This window comes from Aphelocoma coerulescens, chromosome 1A (genome assembly GCF_041296385.1).
Source record: "Aphelocoma coerulescens isolate FSJ_1873_10779 chromosome 1A, UR_Acoe_1.0, whole genome shotgun sequence".
In the NCBI taxonomy this organism is placed as follows: Eukaryota; Metazoa; Chordata; class Aves; order Passeriformes; family Corvidae; genus Aphelocoma; species Aphelocoma coerulescens.
Window position 1 is genome coordinate 633,012 of NC_091014.1, and position 14,277 is coordinate 647,288.

Sequence of the window (14,277 nt, forward strand, 5' to 3'; positions counted from 1 at the left end):
TCTTTTTACCCAGCAGCGCTGCCCCGAAGGTCCCTCGGTGCAGCTCTCTTAGTGACACGGGGCAGGGGCGGAGAGCCCTCTAGGTGCGGCTCCTCTGTGGCACTTTACCGTGTTCTATTTTATTTCATTGGTACCTCGCGCATTGCGCCGGGCGGCTCATTCGGAGACATGCGCCGGCTCTCACAGCGCCCCGCCCGCCGCCGCTCCCCGGGGCCCTCCCCGCTGCTCTCGGGAGATCGCACACCGCAGGCGGCCCAAGCCCCGTCCCGCCGACGGCACTCGCCACCCGCCGCCCGCCGCCGCGTTCTCCCGCTGCCTACCGGCACGAAGCGGCGCTGCCGATGACGGAGCCGATGCGCGGCTGCCACGCCGCTTTCCCCGCGCCTCAGGGCCGGCGGCTTCGGCCCCACAGGGCGGCGTCCCCGCATCCGGGCCAGCCCGCGGAGCTCCTGCCGCCGCCGCCGCCGCCCCCCGACTGAGGGGCCGCGACGCCGGCGCCCCCTTTTATACTCCGCACCCCCCTTTTCCCGCCACTGCCGCGCTGGGCTCCCCCCGCCTCAAAACCGCCCTGAAGCGCCCAAGGCGGGAACGGCGCAGCCGCGACGGTGCCTCAGAGAAGCTCTTTTGGCGGCACGGGGCAGCGGCCACCCCCCCTGCAGTACCTTTATTGTACTTCTTTTATTATGCTCAGCATTTTATTCCCTATACACCTCTCAGCCTTTCCCGTGCTGAGCTTTATAACCAGCAGCGCTGCCCCGAAGGTCCCACGGTGCAGCTCTTTTAGTGACACGGGGCAGCGGCCACTCCTGCTGCAGTACCTTTATTGTAGCTCTTTTACCATGCTCAGCATTTTATTCCCTTTACACCTCTCAGCCATTCCCGTGCTGAGCTTTATAACCAGCAGCGCTGCCCCGCCGGTCCCACGGTGCAGCTCTTTTAGTGACACGGGGCAGCGGCCATACCTGCTGCATTACCTTTTGAGTATTTCTTAGACCATTGTCAATATTTTATTCCCCTCACACTTCCCTTTGTCAATATTTTATTCCGCTCACACTTCCCAGCCTTTCCCGTGCGGCTCTTTTTACCCAGTAGCGCTGCCCCGAAGGTCCCTCGATGCAGCTCTTTTAGTGACACGGGGCAGCGGCCACTCCCGCTGCAGTACCTTTATTGTACCTCATTTACCATGCTCAGCATTTCATTCCCTTTACACCTCTCAGCCTTTCCCGTGCTGCTCTTTATAACCATTAGCGCTGCCCCGCCGGTCCCACGGTGCAGCTCTTTTAGTGACACGGGGCAGCGGCCATACCTGCTGCAGTACCTTTTGAATATTTCTTAGACCATTGTCAATATTTTATTCCCCTCACGCTTCCCTTTGTCAATATTTTATTCCGCTCACACTTCCCAGCCTTTCCCGTGCGGCTCTTTTTACCCAGCAGCGCTGCCCCGAAGGTCCCTCGGTGCAGCTCTCTTAGTGACACGGGGCAGGGGCGGAGAGCCCTCTAGGTGCGGCTCCTCTGTGGCACTTTACCGTGTTCTATTTTATTTCATTGGTACCTCGCGCATTGCGCCGGGCGGCTCATTCGGAGACATGCGCCGGCTCTCACAGCGCCCCGCCCGCCGCCGCTCCCCGGGGCCCTCCCCGCTGCTCTCGGGAGATCGCACACCGCAGGCGGCCCAAGCCCCGTCCCGCCGACGGCACTCGCCACCCGCCGCCCGCCGCCGCGTTCTCCCGCTGCCTACCGGCACGAAGCGGCGCTGCCGATGACGGAGCCGATGCGCGGCTGCCACGCCGCTTTCCCCGCGCCTCAGGGCCGGCGGCTTCGGCCCCACAGGGCGGCGTCCCCGCATCCGGGCCAGCCCGCGGAGCTCCTGCCGCCGCCGCCGCCGCCCCCCGACTGAGGGGCCGCGACGCCGGCGCCCCCTTTTATACTCCGCACCCCCCTTTTCCCGCCACTGCCGCGCTGGGCTCCCCCCGCCTCAAAACCGCCCTGAAGCGCCCAAGGCGGGAACGGCGCAGCCGCGACGGTGCCTCAGAGAAGCTCTTTTGGCGGCACGGGGCAGCGGCCACCCCCCCTGCAGTACCTTTATTGTACTTCTTTTATTATGCTCAGCATTTTATTCCCTATACACCTCTCAGCCTTTCCCGTGCTGAGCTTTATAACCAGCAGCGCTGCCCCGAAGGTCCCACGGTGCAGCTCTTTTAGTGACACGGGGCAGCGGCCACTCCTGCTGCAGTACCTTTATTGTAGCTCTTTTACCATGCTCAGCATTTTATTCCCTTTACACCTCTCAGCCATTCCCGTGCTGAGCTTTATAACCAGCAGCGCTGCCCCGCCGGTCCCACGGTGCAGCTCTTTTAGTGACACGGGGCAGCGGCCATACCTGCTGCATTACCTTTTGAGTATTTCTTAGACCATTGTCAATATTTTATTCCCCTCACACTTCCCTTTGTCAATATTTTATTCCGCTCACACTTCCCAGCCTTTCCCGTGCGGCTCTTTTTACCCAGTAGCGCTGCCCCGAAGGTCCCTCGATGCAGCTCTTTTAGTGACACGGGGCAGCGGCCACTCCTGCTGCAGTACCTTTATTGTACCTCTTTTACCGTGCTCAGCATTTTATTCCCTATACACCTCTCAGCCTTTCCCGTGCGGCTCTTTTTACCCAGCAGCGCTGCCCCAAAGGTCCCGCGGTGCAGCTCTTTTAGTGACACGGGGCAGCGGCCATACCTGCTGCAGTACCTTTTGAATATTTCTTAGACCATTGTCAATATTTTATTCCCCTCACGCTTCCCTTTGTCAATATTTTATTCCGCTCACACTTCCCAGCCTTTCCCGTGCTGAGCTTTTTACCCAGCAGCGCTGCCCCGCCGGTCCCACGGTGCAGCTCTTTTAGTGACACGGGGCAGCGGCCATACCTGCTGCATTACCTTTTGAGTATTTCTTAGACCATTGTCAATATTTTATTCCCCTCACACTTCCCTTTGTCAATATTTTATTCCGCTCACACTTCCCAGCCTTTCCCGTGCGGCTCTTTTTACCCAGTAGCGCTGCCCCGCCGGTCCCTCGATGCAGCTCTTTTAGTGACACGGGGCAGCGGCCACTCCTGCTGCAGTACCTTTATTGTACCTCTTTTACCGTGCTCAGCATTTTATTCCCTATACACCTCTCAGCCTTTCCCGTGCGGCTCTTTTTACCCAGCAGCGCTGCCCCAAAGGTCCCGCGGTGCAGCTCTTTTAGTGACACGGGGCAGCGGCCATACCTGCTGCAGTACCTTTTGAATATTTCTTAGACCATTGTCAATATTTTATTCCCCTCACGCTTCCCTTTGTCAATATTTTATTCCGCTCACACTTCCCAGCCTTTCCCGTGCGGCTCTTTTTACCCAGCAGCGCTGCCCCGAAGGTCCCTCGGTGCAGCTCTCTTAGTGACACGGGGCAGGGGCGGAGAGCCCTCTAGGTGCGGCTCCTCTGTGGCACTTTACCGTGTTCTATTTTATTTCATTGGTACCTCGCGCATTGCGCCGGGCGGGTCATTCGGAGACATGCGCCGGCTCTCACAGCGCCCCGCCCGCCGCCGCTCCCCGGGGCCCTCCCCGCTGCTCTCGGGAGATCGCACACCGCAGGCGGCCCAAGCCCCGTCCCGCCGACGGCACTCGCCACCCGCCGCCCGCCGCCGCGTTCTCCCGCTGCCTACCGGCACGAAGCGGCGCTGCCGATGACGGAGCCGATGCGCGGCTGCCACGCCGCTTTCCCCGCGCCTCAGGGCCGGCGGCTTCGGCCCCACAGGGCGGCGTCCCCGCATCCGGGCCAGCCCGCGGAGCTCCTGCCGCCGCCGCCGCCGCCCCCCGACTGAGGGGCCGCGACGCCGGCGCCCCCTTTTATACTCCGCACCCCCCTTTTCCCGCCACTGCCGCGCTGGGCTCCCCCCGCCTCAAAACCGCCCTGAAGCGCCCAAGGCGGGAACGGCGCAGCCGCGACGGTGCCTCAGAGAAGCTCTTTTGGCGGCACGGGGCAGCGGCCACCCCCCCTGCAGTACCTTTATTGTACTTCTTTTATTATGCTCAGCATTTTATTCCCTATACACCTCTCAGCCTTTCCCGTGCTGAGCTTTATAACCAGCAGCGCTGCCCCGAAGGTCCCACGGTGCAGCTCTTTTAGTGACACGGGGCAGCGGCCACTCCTGCTGCAGTACCTTTATTGTAGCTCTTTTACCATGCTCAGCATTTTATTCCCTTTACACCTCTCAGCCATTCCCGTGCTGAGCTTTATAACCAGCAGCGCTGCCCCGCCGGTCCCACGGTGCAGCTCTTTTAGTGACACGGGGCAGCGGCCATACCTGCTGCATTACCTTTTGAGTATTTCTTAGACCATTGTCAAAATTTTATTCCCCTCACACTTCCCTTTGTCAATATTTTATTCCGCTCACACTTCCCAGCCTTTCCCGTGCGGCTCTTTTTACCCAGTAGCGCTGCCCCGAAGGTCCCTCGATGCAGCTCTTTTAGTGACACGGGGCAGCGGCCACTCCTGCTGCAGTACCTTTATTGTACCTCTTTTACCGTGCTCAGCATTTTATTCCCTATACACCTCTCAGCCTTTCCCGTGCGGCTCTTTTTACCCAGCAGCGCTGCCCCAAAGGTCCCGCGGTGCAGCTCTTTTAGTGACACGGGGCAGCGGCCACTCCCGCTGCAGTACCTTTATTGTACCTCATTTACCATGCTCAGCATTTCATTCCCTTTACACCTCTCAGCCTTTCCCGTGCTGCTCTTTATAACCATTAGCACTGCCCCGCCGGTCCCACGGTGCAGCTCTTTTAGTGACACGGGGCAGCGGCCATACCTGCTGCAGTACCTTTTGAATATTTCTTAGACCATTGTCAATATTTTATTCCCCTCACGCTTCCCTTTGTCAATATTTTATTCCGCTCACACTTCCCAGCCTTTCCCGTGCGGCTCTTTTTACCCAGCAGCGCTGCCCCGAAGGTCCCTCGGTGCAGCTCTCTTAGTGACACGGGGCAGGGGCGGAGAGCCCTCTAGGTGCGGCTCCTCTGTGGCACTTTACCGTGTTCTATTTTATTTCATTGGTACCTCGCGCATTGCGCCGGGCGGCTCATTCGGAGACATGCGCCGGCTCTCACAGCGCCCCGCCCGCCGCCGCTCCCCGGGGCCCTCCCCGCTGCTCTCGGGAGATCGCACACCGCAGGCGGCCCAAGCCCCGTCCCGCCGACGGCACTCGCCACCCGCCGCCCGCCGCCGCGTTCTCCCGCTGCCTACCGGCACGAAGCGGCGCTGCCGATGACGGAGCCGATGCGCGGCTGCCACGCCGCTTTCCCCGCGCCTCAGGGCCGGCGGCTTCGGCCCCACAGGGCGGCGTCCCCGCATCCGGGCCAGCCCGCGGAGCTCCTGCCGCCGCCGCCGCCGCCCCCCGACTGAGGGGCCGCGACGCCGGCGCCCCCTTTTATACTCCGCACCCCCCTTTTCCCGCCACTGCCGCGCTGGGCTCCCCCCGCCTCAAAACCGCCCTGAAGCGCCCAAGGCGGGAACGGCGCAGCCGCGACGGTGCCTCAGAGAAGCTCTTTTGGCGGCACGGGGCAGCGGCCACCCCCCCTGCAGTACCTTTATTGTACTTCTTTTATTATGCTCAGCATTTTATTCCCTATACACCTCTCAGCCTTTCCCGTGCTGAGCTTTTTACCCAGCAGCGCTGCCCCGCCGGTCCCACGGTGCAGCTCTTTTAGTGACACGGGGCAGCGGCCACTCCTGCTGCAGTACCTTTTGAATATTTCTTAGACCATTGTCAATATTTTATTCCCCTCACACTTCCCTTTGTCAATATTTTATTCCGCTCACACTTCCCAGCATTTCCCGGGCGGCTCTTTTTACCCAGTAGCGCTGCCCCGAAGGTCCCTCGATGCAGCTCTTTTAGTGACACGGGGCAGCGGCCACTCCCGCTGCAGTACCTTTATTGTACCTCATTTACCATGCTCAGCATTTCATTCCCTTTACACCTCTCAGCCTTTCCCGTGCTGCTCTTTATAACCATTAGCGCTGCCCCGCCGGTCCCACGGTGCAGCTCTTTTAGTGACACGGGGCAGCGGCCATACCTGCTGCAGTACCTTTTGAATATTTCTTAGACCATTGTCAACATTTTATTCCGCTCACACTTCTTAGCCTTTCCCGTGCTGAACTTTTTACCCAGCAGCGCTGCCCCGAAGGTCCCGCGGTGCAGCTCTTTTAGTGACACGGGGCAGCGGCCACTCCTGCTGCAGTACCTTTATTGTACCTCTTTTACCATGCTCAGCATTTTATTCCCTATACACCTCTCAGCCTTTCCCGTGCTGAGCTTTTTACCCAGCAGCGCTGCCCCGCCGGTCCCACGGTGCAGCTCTTTTAGTGACACGGGGCAGCGGCCATACCTGCTGCAGTACCTTTTGAATATTTCTTAGACCATTGTCAATATTTTATTCCCCTCACGCTTCCCTTTGTCAATATTTTATTCCGCTCACACTTCCCAGCCTTTCCCGTGCGGCTCTTTTTACCCAGCAGCGCTGCCCCGAAGGTCCCTCGGTGCAGCTCTCTTAGTGACACGGGGCAGGGGCGGAGAGCCCTCTAGGTGCGGCTCCTCTGTGGCACTTTACCGTGTTCTATTTTATTTCATTGGTACCTCGCGCATTGCGCCGGGCGGGTCATTCGGAGACATGCGCCGGCTCTCACAGCGCCCCGCCCGCCGCCGCTCCCCGGGGCCCTCCCCGCTGCTCTCGGGAGATCGCACACCGCAGGCGGCCCAAGCCCCGTCCCGCCGACGGCACTCGCCACCCGCCGCCCGCCGCCGCGTTCTCCCGCTGCCTACCGGCACGAAGCGGCGCTGCCGATGACGGAGCCGATGCGCGGCTGCCACGCCGCTTTCCCCGCGCCTCAGGGCCGGCGGCTTCGGCCCCACAGGGCGGCGTCCCCGCATCCGGGCCAGCCCGCGGAGCTCCTGCCGCCGCCGCCGCCGCCCCCCGACTGAGGGGCCGCGACGCCGGCGCCCCCTTTTATACTCCGCACCCCCCTTTTCCCGCCACTGCCGCGCTGGGCTCCCCCCGCCTCAAAACCGCCCTGAAGCGCCCAAGGCGGGAACGGCGCAGCCGCGACGGTGCCTCAGAGAAGCTCTTTTGGCGGCACGGGGCAGCGGCCACCCCCCCTGCAGTACCTTTATTGTACTTCTTTTATTATGCTCAGCATTTTATTCCCTATACACCTCTCAGCCTTTCCCGTGCTGAGCTTTATAACCAGCAGCGCTGCCCCGAAGGTCCCACGGTGCAGCTCTTTTAGTGACACGGGGCAGCGGCCACTCCTGCTGCAGTACCTTTATTGTAGCTCTTTTACCATGCTCAGCATTTTATTCCCTTTACACCTCTCAGCCATTCCCGTGCTGAGCTTTATAACCAGCAGCGCTGCCCCGCCGGTCCCACGGTGCAGCTCTTTTAGTGACACGGGGCAGCGGCCATACCTGCTGCATTACCTTTTGAGTATTTCTTAGACCATTGTCAAAATTTTATTCCCCTCACACTTCCCTTTGTCAATATTTTATTCCGCTCACACTTCCCAGCCTTTCCCGTGCGGCTCTTTTTACCCAGTAGCGCTGCCCCGAAGGTCCCTCGATGCAGCTCTTTTAGTGACACGGGGCAGCGGCCACTCCTGCTGCAGTACCTTTATTGTACCTCTTTTACCGTGCTCAGCATTTTATTCCCTATACACCTCTCAGCCTTTCCCGTGCGGCTCTTTTTACCCAGCAGCGCTGCCCCAAAGGTCCCGCGGTGCAGCTCTTTTAGTGACACGGGGCAGCGGCCACTCCCGCTGCAGTACCTTTATTGTACCTCATTTACCATGCTCAGCATTTCATTCCCTTTACACCTCTCAGCCTTTCCCGTGCTGCTCTTTATAACCATTAGCACTGCCCCGCCGGTCCCACGGTGCAGCTCTTTTAGTGACACGGGGCAGCGGCCATACCTGCTGCAGTACCTTTTGAATATTTCTTAGACCATTGTCAATATTTTATTCCCCTCACGCTTCCCTTTGTCAATATTTTATTCCGCTCACACTTCCCAGCCTTTCCCGTGCGGCTCTTTTTACCCAGCAGCGCTGCCCCGAAGGTCCCTCGGTGCAGCTCTCTTAGTGACACGGGGCAGGGGCGGAGAGCCCTCTAGGTGCGGCTCCTCTGTGGCACTTTACCGTGTTCTATTTTATTTCATTGGTACCTCGCGCATTGCGCCGGGCGGCTCATTCGGAGACATGCGCCGGCTCTCACAGCGCCCCGCCCGCCGCCGCTCCCCGGGGCCCTCCCCGCTGCTCTCGGGAGATCGCACACCGCAGGCGGCCCAAGCCCCGTCCCGCCGACGGCACTCGCCACCCGCCGCCCGCCGCCGCGTTCTCCCGCTGCCTACCGGCACGAAGCGGCGCTGCCGATGACGGAGCCGATGCGCGGCTGCCACGCCGCTTTCCCCGCGCCTCAGGGCCGGCGGCTTCGGCCCCACAGGGCGGCGTCCCCGCATCCGGGCCAGCCCGCGGAGCTCCTGCCGCCGCCGCCGCCGCCCCCCGACTGAGGGGCCGCGACGCCGGCGCCCCCTTTTATACTCCGCACCCCCCTTTTCCCGCCACTGCCGCGCTGGGCTCCCCCCGCCTCAAAACCGCCCTGAAGCGCCCAAGGCGGGAACGGCGCAGCCGCGACGGTGCCTCAGAGAAGCTCTTTTGGCGGCACGGGGCAGCGGCCACCCCCCCTGCAGTACCTTTATTGTACTTCTTTTATTATGCTCAGCATTTTATTCCCTATACACCTCTCAGCCTTTCCCGTGCTGAGCTTTATAACCAGCAGCGCTGCCCCGAAGGTCCCACGGTGCAGCTCTTTTAGTGACACGGGGCAGCGGCCACTCCTGCTGCAGTACCTTTATTGTAGCTCTTTTACCATGCTCAGCATTTTATTCCCTTTACACCTCTCAGCCATTCCCGTGCTGAGCTTTATAACCAGCAGCGCTGCCCCGCCGGTCCCACGGTGCAGCTCTTTTAGTGACACGGGGCAGCGGCCATACCTGCTGCATTACCTTTTGAGTATTTCTTAGACCATTGTCAAAATTTTATTCCCCTCACACTTCCCTTTGTCAATATTTTATTCCGCTCACACTTCCCAGCCTTTCCCGTGCGGCTCTTTTTACCCAGTAGCGCTGCCCCGAAGGTCCCTCGATGCAGCTCTTTTAGTGACACGGGGCAGCGGCCACTCCTGCTGCAGTACCTTTATTGTACCTCTTTTACCGTGCTCAGCATTTTATTCCCTATACACCTCTCAGCCTTTCCCGTGCGGCTCTTTTTACCCAGCAGCGCTGCCCCAAAGGTCCCGCGGTGCAGCTCTTTTAGTGACACGGGGCAGCGGCCACTCCCGCTGCAGTACCTTTATTGTACCTCATTTACCATGCTCAGCATTTCATTCCCTTTACACCTCTCAGCCTTTCCCGTGCTGCTCTTTATAACCATTAGCACTGCCCCGCCGGTCCCACGGTGCAGCTCTTTTAGTGACACGGGGCAGCGGCCATACCTGCTGCAGTACCTTTTGAATATTTCTTAGACCATTGTCAATATTTTATTCCCCTCACGCTTCCCTTTGTCAATATTTTATTCCGCTCACACTTCCCAGCCTTTCCCGTGCGGCTCTTTTTACCCAGCAGCGCTGCCCCGAAGGTCCCTCGGTGCAGCTCTCTTAGTGACACGGGGCAGGGGCGGAGAGCCCTCTAGGTGCGGCTCCTCTGTGGCACTTTACCGTGTTCTATTTTATTTCATTGGTACCTCGCGCATTGCGCCGGGCGGCTCATTCGGAGACATGCGCCGGCTCTCACAGCGCCCCGCCCGCCGCCGCTCCCCGGGGCCCTCCCCGCTGCTCTCGGGAGATCGCACACCGCAGGCGGCCCAAGCCCCGTCCCGCCGACGGCACTCGCCACCCGCCGCCCGCCGCCGCGTTCTCCCGCTGCCTACCGGCACGAAGCGGCGCTGCCGATGACGGAGCCGATGCGCGGCTGCCACGCCGCTTTCCCCGCGCCTCAGGGCCGGCGGCTTCGGCCCCACAGGGCGGCGTCCCCGCATCCGGGCCAGCCCGCGGAGCTCCTGCCGCCGCCGCCGCCGCCCCCCGACTGAGGGGCCGCGACGCCGGCGCCCCCTTTTATACTCCGCACCCCCCTTTTCCCGCCACTGCCGCGCTGGGCTCCCCCCGCCTCAAAACCGCCCTGAAGCGCCCAAGGCGGGAACGGCGCAGCCGCGACGGTGCCTCAGAGAAGCTCTTTTGGCGGCACGGGGCAGCGGCCACCCCCCCTGCAGTACCTTTATTGTACTTCTTTTATTATGCTCAGCATTTTATTCCCTATACACCTCTCAGCCTTTCCCGTGCTGAGCTTTTTACCCAGCAGCGCTGCCCCGCCGGTCCCACGGTGCAGCTCTTTTAGTGACACGGGGCAGCGGCCACTCCTGCTGCAGTACCTTTTGAATATTTCTTAGACCATTGTCAATATTTTATTCCCCTCACACTTCCCTTTGTCAATATTTTATTCCGCTCACACTTCCCAGCATTTCCCGGGCGGCTCTTTTTACCCAGTAGCGCTGCCCCGAAGGTCCCTCGATGCAGCTCTTTTAGTGACACGGGGCAGCGGCCACTCCCGCTGCAGTACCTTTATTGTACCTCATTTACCATGCTCAGCATTTCATTCCCTTTACACCTCTCAGCCTTTCCCGTGCTGCTCTTTATAACCATTAGCACTGCCCCGCCGGTCCCACGGTGCAGCTCTTTTAGTGACACGGGGCAGCGGCCATACCTGCTGCAGTACCTTTTGAATATTTCTTAGACCATTGTCAACATTTTATTCCGCTCACACTTCTTAGCCTTTCCCGTGCTGAACTTTTTACCCAGCAGCGCTGCCCCGAAGGTCCCGCGGTGCAGCTCTTTTAGTGACACGGGGCAGCGGCCACTCCTGCTGCAGTACCTTTATTGTACCTCTTTTACCATGCTCAGCATTTTATTCCCTTTACACCTCTCAGCCATTCCCGTGCTGAGCTTTATAACCAGCAGCGCTGCCCCGAAGGTCCCGCGGTGCAGCTCTTTTAGTGACACGGGGCAGCGGCCACTCCTGCTGCAGTACCTTTATTGTACCTCTTTTACCATGCTCAGCATTTTATTCCCTATACACCTCTCAGCCTTTCCCGTGCTGAGCTTTTTACCCAGCAGCGCTGCCCCGCCGGTCCCACGGTGCAGCTCTTTTAGTGACACGGGGCAGCGGCCATACCTGCTGCATTACCTTTTGAATATTTCTTAGACCATTGTCAATATTTTATTCCCCTCACGCTTCCCTTTGTCAATATTTTATTCCGCTCACACTTCCCAGCCTTTCCCGTGCGGCTCTTTTTACCCAGCAGCGCTGCCCCGAAGGTCCCTCGGTGCAGCTCTCTTAGTGACACGGGGCAGGGGCGGAGAGCCCTCTAGGTGCGGCTCCTCTGTGGCACTTTACCGTGTTCTATTTTATTTCATTGGTACCTCGCGCATTGCGCCGGGCGGCTCATTCGGAGACATGCGCCGGCTCTCACAGCGCCCCGCCCGCCGCCGCTCCCCGGGGCCCTCCCCGCTGCTCTCGGGAGATCGCACACCGCAGGCGGCCCAAGCCCCGTCCCGCCGACGGCACTCGCCACCCGCCGCCCGCCGCCGCGTTCTCCCGCTGCCTACCGGCACGAAGCGGCGCTGCCGATGACGGAGCCGATGCGCGGCTGCCACGCCGCTTTCCCCGCGCCTCAGGGCCGGCGGCTTCGGCCCCACAGGGCGGCGTCCCCGCATCCGGGCCAGCCCGCGGAGCTCCTGCCGCCGCCGCCCCCCGACTGAGGGGCCGCGACGCCGGCGCCCCCTTTTATACTCCGCACCCCCCTTTTCCCGCCACTGCCGCGCTGGGCTCCCCCCGCCTCAAAACCGCCCTGAAGCGCCCAAGGCGGGAACGGCGCAGCCGCGACGGTGCCTCAGAGAAGCTCTTTTAGCGGCACGGGGCAGCGGCCACCCCCCCTGCAGTACCTTTATTGTACTTCTTTTATTATGCTCAGCATTTTATTCCCTATACACCTCTCAGCCTTTCCCGTGCTGAGCTTTATAACCAGCAGCGCTGCCCCGCCGGTCCCACGGTGCAGCTCTTTTAGTGACACGGGGCAGCGGCCACTCCCGCTGCAGTACCTTTATTGTACCTCTTTTACCATGCTCAGCATTTTATTCCCTTTACACCTCTCAGCCTTTCCCGTGCTGCTCTTTATAACCATTAGCACTGCCCCGCCGGTCCCGCGGTGCAGCTCTTTTAGTGACACGGGGCAGCGTCCACTCCTGCTGCAGTACCTTTATTTTACCTCTTTTACCATGCTCAGCATTTTATTCCCTATACACCTCTCAGCCTTTCCCGTGCTGAGCTTTTTACCCAGCAGCGCTGCCCCGCCAGTCCCACGGTGCAGCTCTTTTAGTGACACGGGGCAGCGGCCATACCTGCTGCTGTACCTTTTGAATATTTCTTAGACCATTGTCAATATTTTATTCCCCTCACGCTTCCCTTTGTCAATATTTTATTCCGCTCACTCTTCCCAGCCTTTCCCGTGCGGCTCTTTTTACCCAGCAGCGCTGCCCCGAAGGTCCCTCGGTGCAGCTCTCTTAGTGACACGGGGCAGGGGCGGAGAGCCCTCTAGGTGCGGCTCCTCTGTGGCACTTTACCGTGTTCTATTTTATTTCATTGGTACCTCGCGCATTGCGCCGGGCGGGTCATTCGGAGACATGCGCCGGCTCTCACAGCGCCCCGCCCGCCGCCGCTCCCCGGGGCCCTCCCCGCTGCTCTCGGGAGATCGCACACCGCAGGCGGCCCAAGCCCCGTCCCGCCGACGGCACTCGCCACCCGCCGCCCGCCGCCGCGTTCTCCCGCTGCCTACCGGCACGAAGCGGCGCTGCCGATGACGGAGCCGATGCGCGGCTGCCACGCCGCTTTCCCCGCGCCTCAGGGCCGGCGGCTTCGGCCCCACAGGGCGGCGTCCCCGCATCCGGGCCAGCCCGCGGAGCTCCTGCCGCCGCCGCCGCCGCCCCCCGACTGAGGGGCCGCGACGCCGGCGCCCCCTTTTATACTCCGCACCCCCCTTTTCCCGCCACTGCCGCGCTGGGCTCCCCCCGCCTCAAAACCGCCCTGAAGCGCCCAAGGCGGGAACGGCGCAGCCGCGACGGTGCCTCAGAGAAGCTCTTTTGGCGGCACGGGGCAGCGGCCACCCCCCCTGCAGTACCTTTATTGTACTTCTTTTATTATGCTCAGCATTTTATTCCCTATACACCTCTCAGCCTTTCCCGTGCTGAGCTTTTTACCCAGCAGCGCTGCCCCGCCGGTCCCACGGTGCAGCTCTTTTAGTGACACGGGGCAGCGGCCACTCCTGCTGCAGTACCTTTATTGTAGCTCTTTTACCATGCTCAGCATTTTATTCCCTTTACACCTCTCAGCCATTCCCGTGCTGAGCTTTATAACCAGCAGCGCTGCCCCGCCGGTCCCACGGTGCAGCTCTTTTAGTGACACGGGGCAGCGGCCATACCTGCTGCATTACCTTTTGAGTATTTCTTAGACCATTGTCAAAATTTTATTCCCCTCACACTTCCCTTTGTCAATATTTTATTCCGCTCACACTTCCCAGCCTTTCCCGTGCGGCTCTTTTTACCCAGTAGCGCTGCCCCGAAGGTCCCTCGATGCAGCTCTTTTAGTGACACGGGGCAGCGGCCACTCCTGCTGCAGTACCTTTATTGTACCTCTTTTACCGTGCTCAGCATTTTATTCCCTATACACCTCTCAGCCTTTCCCGTGCGGCTCTTTTTACCCAGCAGCGCTGCCCCAAAGGTCCCGCGGTGCAGCTCTTTTAGTGACACGGGGCAGCGGCCACTCCCGCTGCAGTACCTTTATTGTACCTCATTTACCATGCTCAGCATTTCATTCCCTTTACACCTCTCAGCCTTTCCCGTGCTGCTCTTTATAACCATTAGCACTGCCCCGCCGGTCCCACGGTGCAGCTCTTTTAGTGACACGGGGCAGCGGCCATACCTGCTGCAGTACCTTTTGAATATTTCTTAGACCATTGTCAATATTTTATTCCCCTCACGCTTCCCTTTGTCAATATTTTATTCCGCTCACACTTCCCAGCCTTTCCCGTGCGGCTCTTTTTACCCAGCAGCGCTGCCCCGAAGGTCCCTCGGTGCAGCTCTCTTAGTGACACGGGGCAGGG